The following is a 12,360-nucleotide window of genomic DNA, read 5'->3' as shown; positions in this document are numbered from 1 at the left end:
GTCAGGAGGTCATGCCCTAACTTGGTGGGGGCTGACCACATACTTCTACGAGTACGTCAAGAGGTCATGCCCTAATTTGGATAAAGCTGGCCACATACTTCTAAGAGTACGTCAGGAGGTCATGCCCTATCTTGGATGTAAAACCACCAAGCTAAGACACAAAGGCTATTAAGCTGTGAACATACACTCGTCAAAGACTATAATGGCCTATCTATGATGAAGGCCGAAATACTCACCTAGGACCTAGTCCCAGCTTGAATACTTTAGCCCACACCACAGAAGACAAGTAGGACACCCAATTAACCATAAGAGGGGCAAAGAGTCCAAACTTGCACACACAAAAGACCATACACACCCTAGCATATGAAAGGCTACGCAAGAGCATATTCAGCTGACAATCCAACAATATCTCCAATATCAATAATAATCCAAATTCCAGCTAACCAACAGTACCATAATCCATGAGAACAAGCTGAAATGGCAAAGAGGCAACAAGACTCAAGCATAAGGCATCCAAAGCATCCAACAACCAACATGTGAAGTGATAATTACAAATATCAAGGCATAACATAAAACATCTAATAACAACCAATCTCACCTCAAAGACAAACCCTCGACCCGAGTCCCGCGACGGGTCATCGGTCAAATCGAGGCTGACCGGTTTAAACCTAGTTTGACCAAACTCGTTCGGTCAATCTGGCCCAGCTCAGAGTCTTGGCCTACTTTGGCCCAAATCACAAAATTCATCACAATATCGTTCTCATACCATTTCCAATTTCTATCATGTGAAAAACTATCAACATAAGGAAATATATTCCAACTTACAAAATAACTAATTCCACAAATTTCTCGCATAATAAAATAGCATAAATAACCGTCTCACACAAGGGTAAACTTTTCTATAAATTTTAATCGATAAAACGACGCCATTTACTCATACGGACTCCGAATTGAGTGATTCAAGTGGCTAAACCACCTAATTTTTCGATGCCGTTCAATCTGTCATATTTTTGGAAACATTGGAAACCGACTCGGTCCGGTACTGACGCGTTCCAGCCAAAACATGGACTTGTCACAATACATAATTCCTCATCCAAATTTGTTCCAAACAATAATATACAAATGGGTAACATAAGCTAAACATAAGCATACTCATCTTACTTCATTCATTCATTTATCAACAAGATCGTCTCAAACAACAACAAACAACACCAAACAACAACAAACGACAACAAACAACAACAAACAACAAATACAACTACTAATGTGACATTAATTCGTCGAGTAACTCGGAATAGTTACCTTAAGCTTGCAAAGAGATAAGTAATAACTTGAGAAAGCTTCTAAAACCCAAAATTACTCTTCATCTTCAACAACATATGAGTCACCTAACTCATCTTCAAATTCTCCACCTATAAGAACAATAAAAACACAATTATTAAGCTTTAAATTCGAAACCCTAAAAGATGAGCCTTAAAACAAAATTGGGGGAAATGAAAATAAAGCTTACTAGTAGATGAGGATTGAAGAGAGGATTCCAAATATATAATTTTTATGAGATTTGGTGGAGAAATAAAGGATTTATGGTGGATTTAGGGATTGTAAGGAGGATTTTTGAGATGAATTTGGTGTTTGATAAAGGGAAGAGAGAGAATGAGAATTGAGGAAATGAAAGATAAAGAGGAGACCCATGGAGGATGGAGGGTGCATGGTTTGGGGTAGGGTGTTTGGGTGAGTTTCAATTGTTTACGTTTTGGTTCGTTTCGACGGAAATTAGAAATATTCGTCGAACGCGATTTCCGAGAAAATTAAAGTTCTTAAACACGATTTTACTAAAAGATTAAGTACTCATATGCCCAATATCCAAACTCGTTTACCCAACGACTGTAAGAAATGGGAAAATCCCAATTTTACGACTTTTATCCGAAATCTATTTTATTAAAGGAAAAGGTTTAAATATAGTTTAAATCACTTTTAAACATTTCTAAACTATCAAAAATAATTACATTTTTTCAAAATAAAATAAGATTATATTTTATCAAATAAATTTTATTTCAAATAAATTAATATTAAATTAAAATAGATTAAAATATTACTTTTAAAATATAATAAAGGTCTTCAAAATTACGGGGTGTTACACTTCACAATGCACTTTTTCTGACTGTTCAGTCGTGCTTTCTTTAGCAGCTCGTCGGGTTACTTGGTTGGGCAACTTAGTAGCAGGTGCTTGACGCATAGCCTGTTGGTTCTTCTTCATCATCTTCGACTTTATTAGTTCCACCCGTTCCAAGTATCGGCGGCATAAAATCTGAGAGTCCCTCTCATTAAGCGAAGATAAGTTGATGAACATCCCACAAGATAAAATCCCAAAATTTTACTTTAAACTTAATTCCAAAACATAATAAAAGTACAATAATAGTAGAATAACAGAGGAATAATAGTACACTAATAGCGAATAGATAACATTTGATTAATAGTAGAATAACAAGAGCATAACAAAGGAGTAATAAAATAACAAAGGAATAACAAGACACTAACAATGAAATAAATAACGAAAGGAGTAATAGTAGAATAACAAAGAGAATAACAAAGTGGACTAACAATTCGAATGAAAAATAGAATAACAATGGAATGACAAAAGGAAAACGAGGAATAACGGTGGAATAATCATAAAATAATAGCAAGAGGGACAACTAATACTTAAAGACAATAACGAAATAATATTTTAGAATGATTCGTTTAAAAACAATCAAACAGTGCTTACGTCGACCGCTGGGACTGTACTTGCTCATCCGTAAGAATATCATCGTAGATCCAAAGATAAGACATCGACGTTGACTACGTTGACCAGAGCCAACGATGTTTGGACGAGACAATGGGAAAGCAACGTCTCGAACGCTCCCCGAAAGTGCCCGAGCACCAAAGAATCGCCTCACGCTGCAACCTCTCACTGAAAGACTTAAAATCCCAGTGTTTAATGAGCGGTAGCTCATTATTCACCTGATCACCTCTAAAGAAATAACGGTGAAAATAGGTGATAGCCAACAGCACTAGACAACAACGAATATTTTTCCTCCCGTTAAGGGATTCACGCACAGAAGTCACCAAGACTGAGAAGACAAAATGACACCAATTAACTTTCTTGATCCTAGAAACATCTTCCACAGCGCTTAGAAGTCTAAGATCAACCACAAAACCCGACATAGGAGCAACGAAACACGACATAGCAAACAGAACAAAAGTCTTCTTAAACTCATCATCCGCAACCAAAGATTCTAGCAAGGTCTCCTGAACTTTATTAAGTGGTATCCCACTTTTGTTACTGGCGATACCATACTTCTCACGCCAAGCACGCTTCAAAGCTTCTCCATCAGCGTCTGCAGAACCCGGAAACCCAGTAATAACCAAATCCAATTTTGGTCCAGAATTTGGTAAACCAAACACATCGTGCACATCATCTGCAGTCAACTCGTACTTCTCCGTTTCAGATATTTCAAAAAACTTCCCACTTCTAAAAGCATATATAATCTCCCGGAACATGGTATGGGGGAGGGAAGAAAGCTTCACCTCAAGTAAACCCCCGAATCCCATTTCCCTAACAACCTCCTTCTGCTCCTCGGTGAGGGCTTCAATAACTCTGAGAAGAAAAACAGGCCGACAGCAGCTAACAAATGGATCGGCACTGTGCACACAAAGGGAAAAAAATATGCAATGCATTAAAACATTTAAGATAACAAAAGCAAAGCAGCAAAATAACAGGAGAGCAGCAAAAAATAACATGAAAAGTAACATATAAATAGCAAAATAACAGCAAAATAAAAGTAGAATAACAGTAGTACATACACTGGGTTATTTTCTGCGGCATCTCCAGCCTGAGGTTGGTTGCTACTTATCACAATTCCCTTCTCATGCTTAACTTTCCCAGCCAACTTACTACTAGTCTTTGGTGGACTAGACGACAACTTCGCAACTTGGGTCTCAGCCTTTCGTTTGGTTTTTTTAGTGGGTGGTTCAGTTGTACATATTTCTTGACTACGACTACTCCTTCTCTGAGAAGCAGTGCTCTTTGATGGAGATGTGACAGGGGATTTGGATGGAGACGGACCCGGAGAATTTGATGATGACGGGTGAGTAGACTTTGATGAAGCTACGGATTTGATTTTTAACTTCATTTTCAGCATTACTATCGAGAAAATAAAAATAAGGATCACTTTCAATGATAAATAGGTATTCAGCTGGACTTTTTAATAATGACAGCAGAATGAGAGTATGGTAACAGCAGAATAACAGAACACTAACAATTAGTCAAACTAATAACAAAACCCTTATAATACAGCAGTAAAAACACAAAAAGAAGAACACGGAAGTGTAAAGAAAAACACAAAGAGAATCAAAAGAAAGCCTCTTTGAATAAAAATTCAAAGACAGTTTCAAAATTGCATATGGCCTACATAAGCCTTCATAAAACAAAATAACGTACTAAATTACAACCAGAGACAGTTTCAAATTACATAATACCCAAAATACATTCTTTCCGAGAAAGAACCAAAATGTACTTCCGAAAATACATGACATAACGTAAAAAGTCAGTCAAGGTCAATAACATTGACTGACTTATAATACAATTCGTAAGCAAGATCATAAGCAGTAGGATAGTCCCTGAGTGTTTCAAAGTACTCGTGAATTAACCTGATCCGTTCAGATACAGGTGCATCAAGGATCGAGTCATGATCGTGTATATACCAGCAAGCATGCAACACCGCCTTTGCTGGCTCACTTGCAAGCATGTTGCAGTTGCATCGTTTGGAAACTACTTTCGAGCCCCTTGACAAAATCTTAAAACCTTGACTATAACTTGTTGTTAGAACTTTCATATATTCGGCGTGAACACCGGGCGCACTTTTATGAAATAGGAACATTTGTGACCATTTCTTACAAACAAGACACATATTGCTCTTGTCCAAAGTAGTCTCTACATGATCGAATACTCTTTCCATTAGGTCCTCGCTATTTAAAACGGCCGACATTGATTGATTACGACGATGAACTCGTACATTAACTTCAAAGCACTTATCAGTCTTATCGTCCAATAACCAACCCAATTTTTTTTCTTTTCAGTAGCGAACTCTCTAGCAAATAACAAGTTATCTTCATTCACTATACTTATTGCCCATCCCTCACAAACTAAGTCCATTAGTGATGCTGAAACCTACAAACAAACAAACCCAAACAAACAAACCACAAGAATAACAGCAGAATAACACAAAAAGAATAACAAAAATAAAAAACAGAAAAACACTACAATGACAGGAAGAGTAACGCCGCAATGACACCATAGGACCAAAGATATAACGGTGGAATAACGAAAATCTTGAAAAGTGAAGACAACACGAACAAACATAAAACCCTAGAAAAGCACAGTAAACAATTAAAACATGACAAATAACTTGACAACAAACTAAGCGCTAGAATAACAGCATAATAACACAAAAAGTAAAGTGTGTAGAGATCAATAGTAAAATACTCAACACAACCCGTCAACTAGAACATGCAAATCACTTCAAAACAATAGAAAACTGCAGAAATGACTAGAACATGCAATCACTTCAGGAAAAATCAGAAATTCAAAATGCAGCATGGTATTACAATGAAGAAACTGCATAAATGCAATAACAACATTAAAGTACTCGATTAAGTAAACCTAGCGATAATTAAAATGAAAAAAGGAATAAAAAAGCATACAAAAGCATGAAATAAAACAAAATAACAGAATAAAAGAGGAAAATGTCATGAAATTACCTTCAATCAGAAGAAAGATGATCAACGGCGAAGAGAAAACAGGAGAAAACACGAAGGTGACGAATGGTTGAAGAAGAATAACACAAGAATAATAGAAGAGAGAGAAACACTTGTAGTTAAAAATGATTATATAAATGGTTTTGCAGTAATAGGGAGTCTTAATTAGACAGGGAAACAATTAGAATAGTAAATGACGGAAAGAAGAGAGAGAGAGAGAGAGAGAGAGAGAGAGAGAGAGAAAAAAAAAAGAGAAAATAAACTAAATAACAATGCTTTTATATGACAACTAAGATTAATCTTGGCCACTCATCTCTAATTTAATCTAATGGTTGAGATTCCCCCAACTCACAACTCACCATAAGAACCAAAATCACCAAATCCAATCTCTCTCTCTCTCTCTCTCTCTCTCTCTCTATATATATATATATATATATATATATATATATATATATATATATATATATATATATATATATATATATATATATATATATATATATATATATATATATATATGTGGGATCTCGTGAGTTTGGTTCTTACGGTGAGTTGTGAGTTTGGAAAATCTCAGCCACTAGATGAAAGGAAACCAAGGGCTGAGATAAAATTAAAAACCAAACACAACCCACGGACAAAAAACGAACAATACTCCCGTCACTGAAAACCCATTGAAAAATCCCTCTTCAACCCCTCTCTCTCTCTCTCTCCATAAATTACCATCATCGAATTCTACAAGGTACACTTCAATATCTTACCAACAACATTCTTTTTTATTAAATATAAAATCCAATCAATATGAATTCCATTTATAACAAAGTTGATTTGGACTTAGGCATCGGATCAAACAAGCGTTCATCGAAATCTCCAAATCAACGCAAAAATAATTCAAATAGTAATTCTAATTCGTATTCGTATTCGAGCTCGCATCTGGGTTGCTTCCTTGGTGGTTTAATTGGTGGTTAACGAATTGATGGTGGGTAACTATGGTGGCTTTGTTTCAATTCCAATTATAACTAAGCTGTGTTGGTTTGGATTGTTTGGAATAAATTGAGCTTTTGCAGTTCCAGACGGCCGTCAAGCAAGCAGCTTTAGAATCACAAATGGAAGACGGTGAGACTGAGCCAGTTGAATCAGTTCCTCATAGTTATTCAGACTGATGAGCATGGTGATGGATGATTTATGATTGTTCCTTACACCTTATTTTTCGCGATTAGCTCCTACCAAAGATAGGTTGATTGTTAGTTTATCGAAACTTGAGCGGTGTAAAAGTAATGATTTTGGTGTTCAGAAGAGCGTACTGAAGGACTTGAGGAAACTCAACCGAAAAAACGGTGTCGTTCCAGCACCACCAAAGAAGAATAAGATGCTTCGCCGGTATGTTGGTGGTGGAGCAACTAAAATGTTTAAGCGGAGTCCAGATGATGATGCGGTTATTGAGACGGCTCAGGTTGGGATGGAGAAATAAAAGAAGAAGCACAACCATAGTATTTGTCAGATTCTACGTTTTCTCCACTTGCTTAATGATCAATGGAATATTTTTATTTTTTGGTTTGAAGATTGATAGCATGTTGTCCGCAAGAGAGGCGAATGAACATGATGCCAGTCGGAGATTGAAATCAAAATTTCTTGTACAGTTTGATGGCGTCACTTCTAATTTGAGCTTGTGACAGTAATTGGTGAGCTTTTACAAAACTAATCGTACCTGTGTGAGGATGAGTTCACTAAACAATACAAATTCAGTACCTGTGAAGGAGGATGCTAGCCTATGTTTACATTTTTATAACTTCCTCTATTTCGTGTTCTTTTTTTCCTTTTCTTTCTAGGTGCAACTAATAAGCCTCAGGAACTCGATGATGCTGTTCTGAGAAGATTGGTGAGTGTCTCCCTCTAAATGCCTTATTAACCCTTTCCTCTTTTTCTTCTTCATAAGTTGACAGTTCTGGGATCCGAATTCGCTTGGCGCAGAACTAATCACAAGTTGGTTTGCCCGTATTCGTATCATGCATGCACCTTGTGGTTAACTGCCCAAAATTTCCTGACCATTTGTTATTCTTTTCCATTTTAGGGTGTTCAAATTTTTCGCGATGCTTTCGATATGTATAATGAAGATAGTAATGGTCTTATTTCTTTTGCTGAGTTACATCTTATACTGAGTCGACTGACCATCCTGAAGACGTCTCATACTACTCATTTTGTTTTTTGGATTTAATTAAATCGGTTGTGACTGTCGTCTTATCTTAAAACGGTATTAAAGTAAGAATTTGTGTGTAGCTTATAGCTTATATTGGTTAATGGTGAATTCTTATAATATACTCGCACCGTTCCCATTATAATTTTTCTTATTTTGTCATTTGAGGTTTTTCCATCTTATTTTCTCATTCCAGAATATTCTCCTTTCTGCCTTAAGGAGAATGATCTGCGATATGAGTAACACATAAATAATAATGAAAAATGTAGAGCAATAATGGAATAACATCACAATAACACTACAATAATAGTACAATAACATCAAAGTAATACCACACTAACATAAGAATAACATTACAATAACACTAAAATAACAACAGAATAACACTAGAATAACAGTACAATAACACCGGAATAACATGAATAAAAAATCAAAGTAGTAAAAAAAATCAAAATGACACCGGGACAACATCACAATAACACCAGAATAACAACACAATAACACGTGATAGAAAAAAGAAAAAAAATCAAAGTCGTAAAAAAAATCAAAGTGGCACCGGAATAACATCACAATAACACCAGAATAACAGCACAATAACATGCGGTAAAAAAAGAGTAAAAGAATCAAAGTAGTAAAAAAATCAAAGTGACATCGGAATAACATCACAATAATAGCAGAATAACAGTTAATAACAGTACAATAACACGGGGTAAAAAAAAATCAAAGTCGTAAAAAAAATCAAAGTGGCACCGGAATAACATCACAATAACACCAGAATAAGAGCACAATAACATGCGGTAAAAAAAAAGTAAAAAAATCAAACTTGTTAAAAAAATCAAAGTAGTAAAAAAATCAAAGTGACACCGAAATAACATCACAATAACAGCAGAATAACAGTAGAATAATAGCATAATAACACGTGGTAAAATAAAAGAAAAAAATCAAAGTCGTAAAAAAATCAAAGTAACAGCAGAATAACATCACAATAACAGCGGAATACAATAATAGCACAATAACATGTGGTAAAAAAGAAAAGAGAAAAAAAAATAAAAGTCGTAAAAAAAATCAAAGTAAAAAAAAGCACAATAACAGCATAATAACACGAGGTAAAAATAAGAGTAAAAAAAAAATCAAGTAAAAAAAATCTGGTACAAAAAGAAAAAGAAAAAAAGGTAACATAATGAGAAAATTAGAGAAAAACATAAGAGAAAAAAAAAATCAAAGTTGTAAAGAAAAGCATAATAACACGAGGTAAATAAAAAGAGATAAAAAAATTAAAGTAAAAAAAAAAAAAGAGTAGCACTAGAAAAAAGAGAAAATAAGTAAATAACAGTGATTTTATATGACAGGTAAGATTATATCTTGGCCATTCATCTCTAATATAATCTAGTGGCTGAGATTTCCAAGCACAAACTCACGACTCACCATAAGAAACAAAACTCACAAGAACCTAACTCTCTCTCTCTCTCTCTCTCTCTCTCTCTCTCTCTCTCTCTCTCTATATATATATATATATATATATATATATATATATATATATATATATATATATATAGATAGATAGATAGATAGATAGATAGATAGATAGATAGATAGATAGATAGATTTGGGATTCAATGAGAACCACCAACATAATGAGAACCCTGAGAACTCGTTTTCGTGCATCTAGAGGCCATTATTTTCATGCACCTAGTAATCATTTTAATGCACGTAACAATTTTCATGCACATAGTATTCGTTTTCATGCATTTATAGTTTTTTTTTTAGTACACTAATTGTATTTTTGTACATTAAATTTATATTTTGTTAATTAAATCTATCAAATTTGTTTATTTGATGGAGATTTACTAAGGGTTCTCACAGTTCTCATTATGTTAGTGGTTCTCACCGGATCCCGACCCTACACACACACACACACACATACACACACACACACACACATATATATATATATATATATATATATATATATATATATATATATATATATATATATATATATATATATATATATATATATATATATATATATATATATATATGCTGAAATTATACTAATTTTAATCATATTCATTTCTACTACACAGCTACAAACAATGGCCAGTTTGATACGCAGAATGGTGGAAACGAGGGATAAGCACTACTACAAATACAGGCTATAACAACGGTCAAAAACCGTTGTTATATAAAAAAGCGGACGTTGTTAAAGCGTCCGTTGTAAAAGGTTTTAACAACGGTTGGTTTTCTTAAGGAAACCGTTGTTAAAAATATTAACAACGGTTTTAAGTATAAAAACCCGTTGTGGAAAGTGTGACTCAATTTTGGGGGGAATGTTATAACAACGGGTTTTAATATACAAAACCGTTGTTATAACTAAAGACAACGGGTTGTTTGTAAATAACCGTTGTTGTTTGTTCTTAAAAAATAAAAAAAAATTAAATTAAATATTACTAGATGCATGCATAATTACGGCCCGTTATAATTCCGATACAAGCATTATTACTGACATCACTGTGCATATGAACGGACAATATGGAATGAGAAGGGTTAGTAATAAGATTTGAAGCAGCATTGAGAGATATGATGATGATTATGCATGGCACAACTTCCTAACATATATATTAATTAAAAAACAACTCAACCCACACATTGCTTAGTATAAATACATTGCATTATCTCAACTAACATTTCCATTATCTCAATATATACATCTCCAAACCCTAACTTCTAAAACAAACTCCAAATAAATAACCCTACTTAATCTTTCAAAACAAACTCCAAACTCCAACAAAATGAATGATTCCATCCTTAAGACTCTTACTATGATCGAGAACAACAACAGTTTCATCCGTCGGTTGCTCCATATTGAGGAAAGTTTCAAGAGCTACCTTGCGGATACTCGATCCGTACTGAAGGACGCCAAAGAAGATGGCTTGATGACGGAGCGGCGATTGCGGCTATATGACGATATAGCAATCAATCTGAACGGAACCTCAAATAGCCAAGGAGGAGAGGACGGATATGATAGAGGAGAATAAGATCCTCTATGAAAATATAAGAATTGCATTTTTATTAATGTAATTTTTTTTTTAATTTATGTATTTATAAATATATATATATATATATATATATATATATATATATATATATTAATTATGTTTATCTTGCTTCTTCATCTTGCTTCTTCATTGTTTTACTAACTAATTATGCGAACAATACTTAAACAAATAACATAATGGTCGATAAAAACACATACATGCAAAAGAAATAATTAGAAAAAGAAAATAATGACGATGAAACTAACAGTGACGGCGAGATTTACCTGATAAATACAGAACGTAAGAGACGATGAAATCAACAGTGACGGCGAGAAGATAAAGCGACGATGAGAAAGAGAGAAAGAGACGATGAGAAAGTGTGTGTTTTGTGTTTGTGTTTGTCTGCTGTGTTTGTGTTTGTGCATTAAGGGTTGTGTTTTGTGGCTGCAGCAGACTTGTGTTTGTGTGGTTTATAGTATGGAAGGTATTGACAACGGTTATTAAACAACAACCGTTGTCAAATATGTTTTAACAACGGTTGTAAAAAAACACCCGTTGTCAAATATGTTTTAACAACGGGTTACAAAAGTAACCGTTGTGATTACTTTTCACTAACTTTGCGCCAATTTTGCGCCAAATTATTAACAACGGTTGTGCATGTGTGACCCGTTGTTAAAACTAATAACAACGGTTTTTATAACCATACCCGTTGTAATTAAGTTTAGTAAAATTCGCGCCATACATTCTACAACGTCTATTGTGATTTTCGTTAATAATCGTTGTTAAAGGGGCGTTGTAGTTGCCTGGATTTGTAGTAGTGAAGCCATCTGAAGAAGAGTTGGTTATGGTTCGGCAAGTCATAAAGGAAGCAGGGGAGAAGAAGAAAAAAGCGGGCATGCGAAGTGAGAAAGACATGGCAAAGGATCAAGATGGGGTAGATGAAGAGGAAGCCATGAAGGCAGGGGAGAAGGAGGTGGAGGTGGGAGCCGAAGACACGTTCTTATCATCTCCAATTCCGGCTTTTAGCGAGGTATTAGCTACTACGACTAGTTTATAATTGCTGTATATATACTAATTAATTAAATTTATTATTTAAAGTAGTGCATGTATACATAATAATTAATTAAAAATGTGAAGGTCGTTTGCAAGAAGCCTTGTGTTCTTTACCACAAAACCCCTACAGTAGCATCGGGCAGAATTGCTGTTGCTAGGGGAGTAGCGTTCTATTACGACCAGATTCAAGAAGTTGAGGTTGAAGGCAATAAAGGCATTGCCCTCCGTGAAGGATGGAGGGAAGTGGAAGTGACCGAGTTATATCTGGAGAAGTATGGTACT

Source organism: Silene latifolia, chromosome X (assembly GCF_048544455.1).
Source record: "Silene latifolia isolate original U9 population chromosome X, ASM4854445v1, whole genome shotgun sequence".
NCBI lineage: Eukaryota > Viridiplantae > Streptophyta > Magnoliopsida > Caryophyllales > Caryophyllaceae > Silene > Silene latifolia.
The sequence above is the reverse complement of the archived record's forward strand: the minus strand, read 5'-3'. Positions refer to the sequence as shown.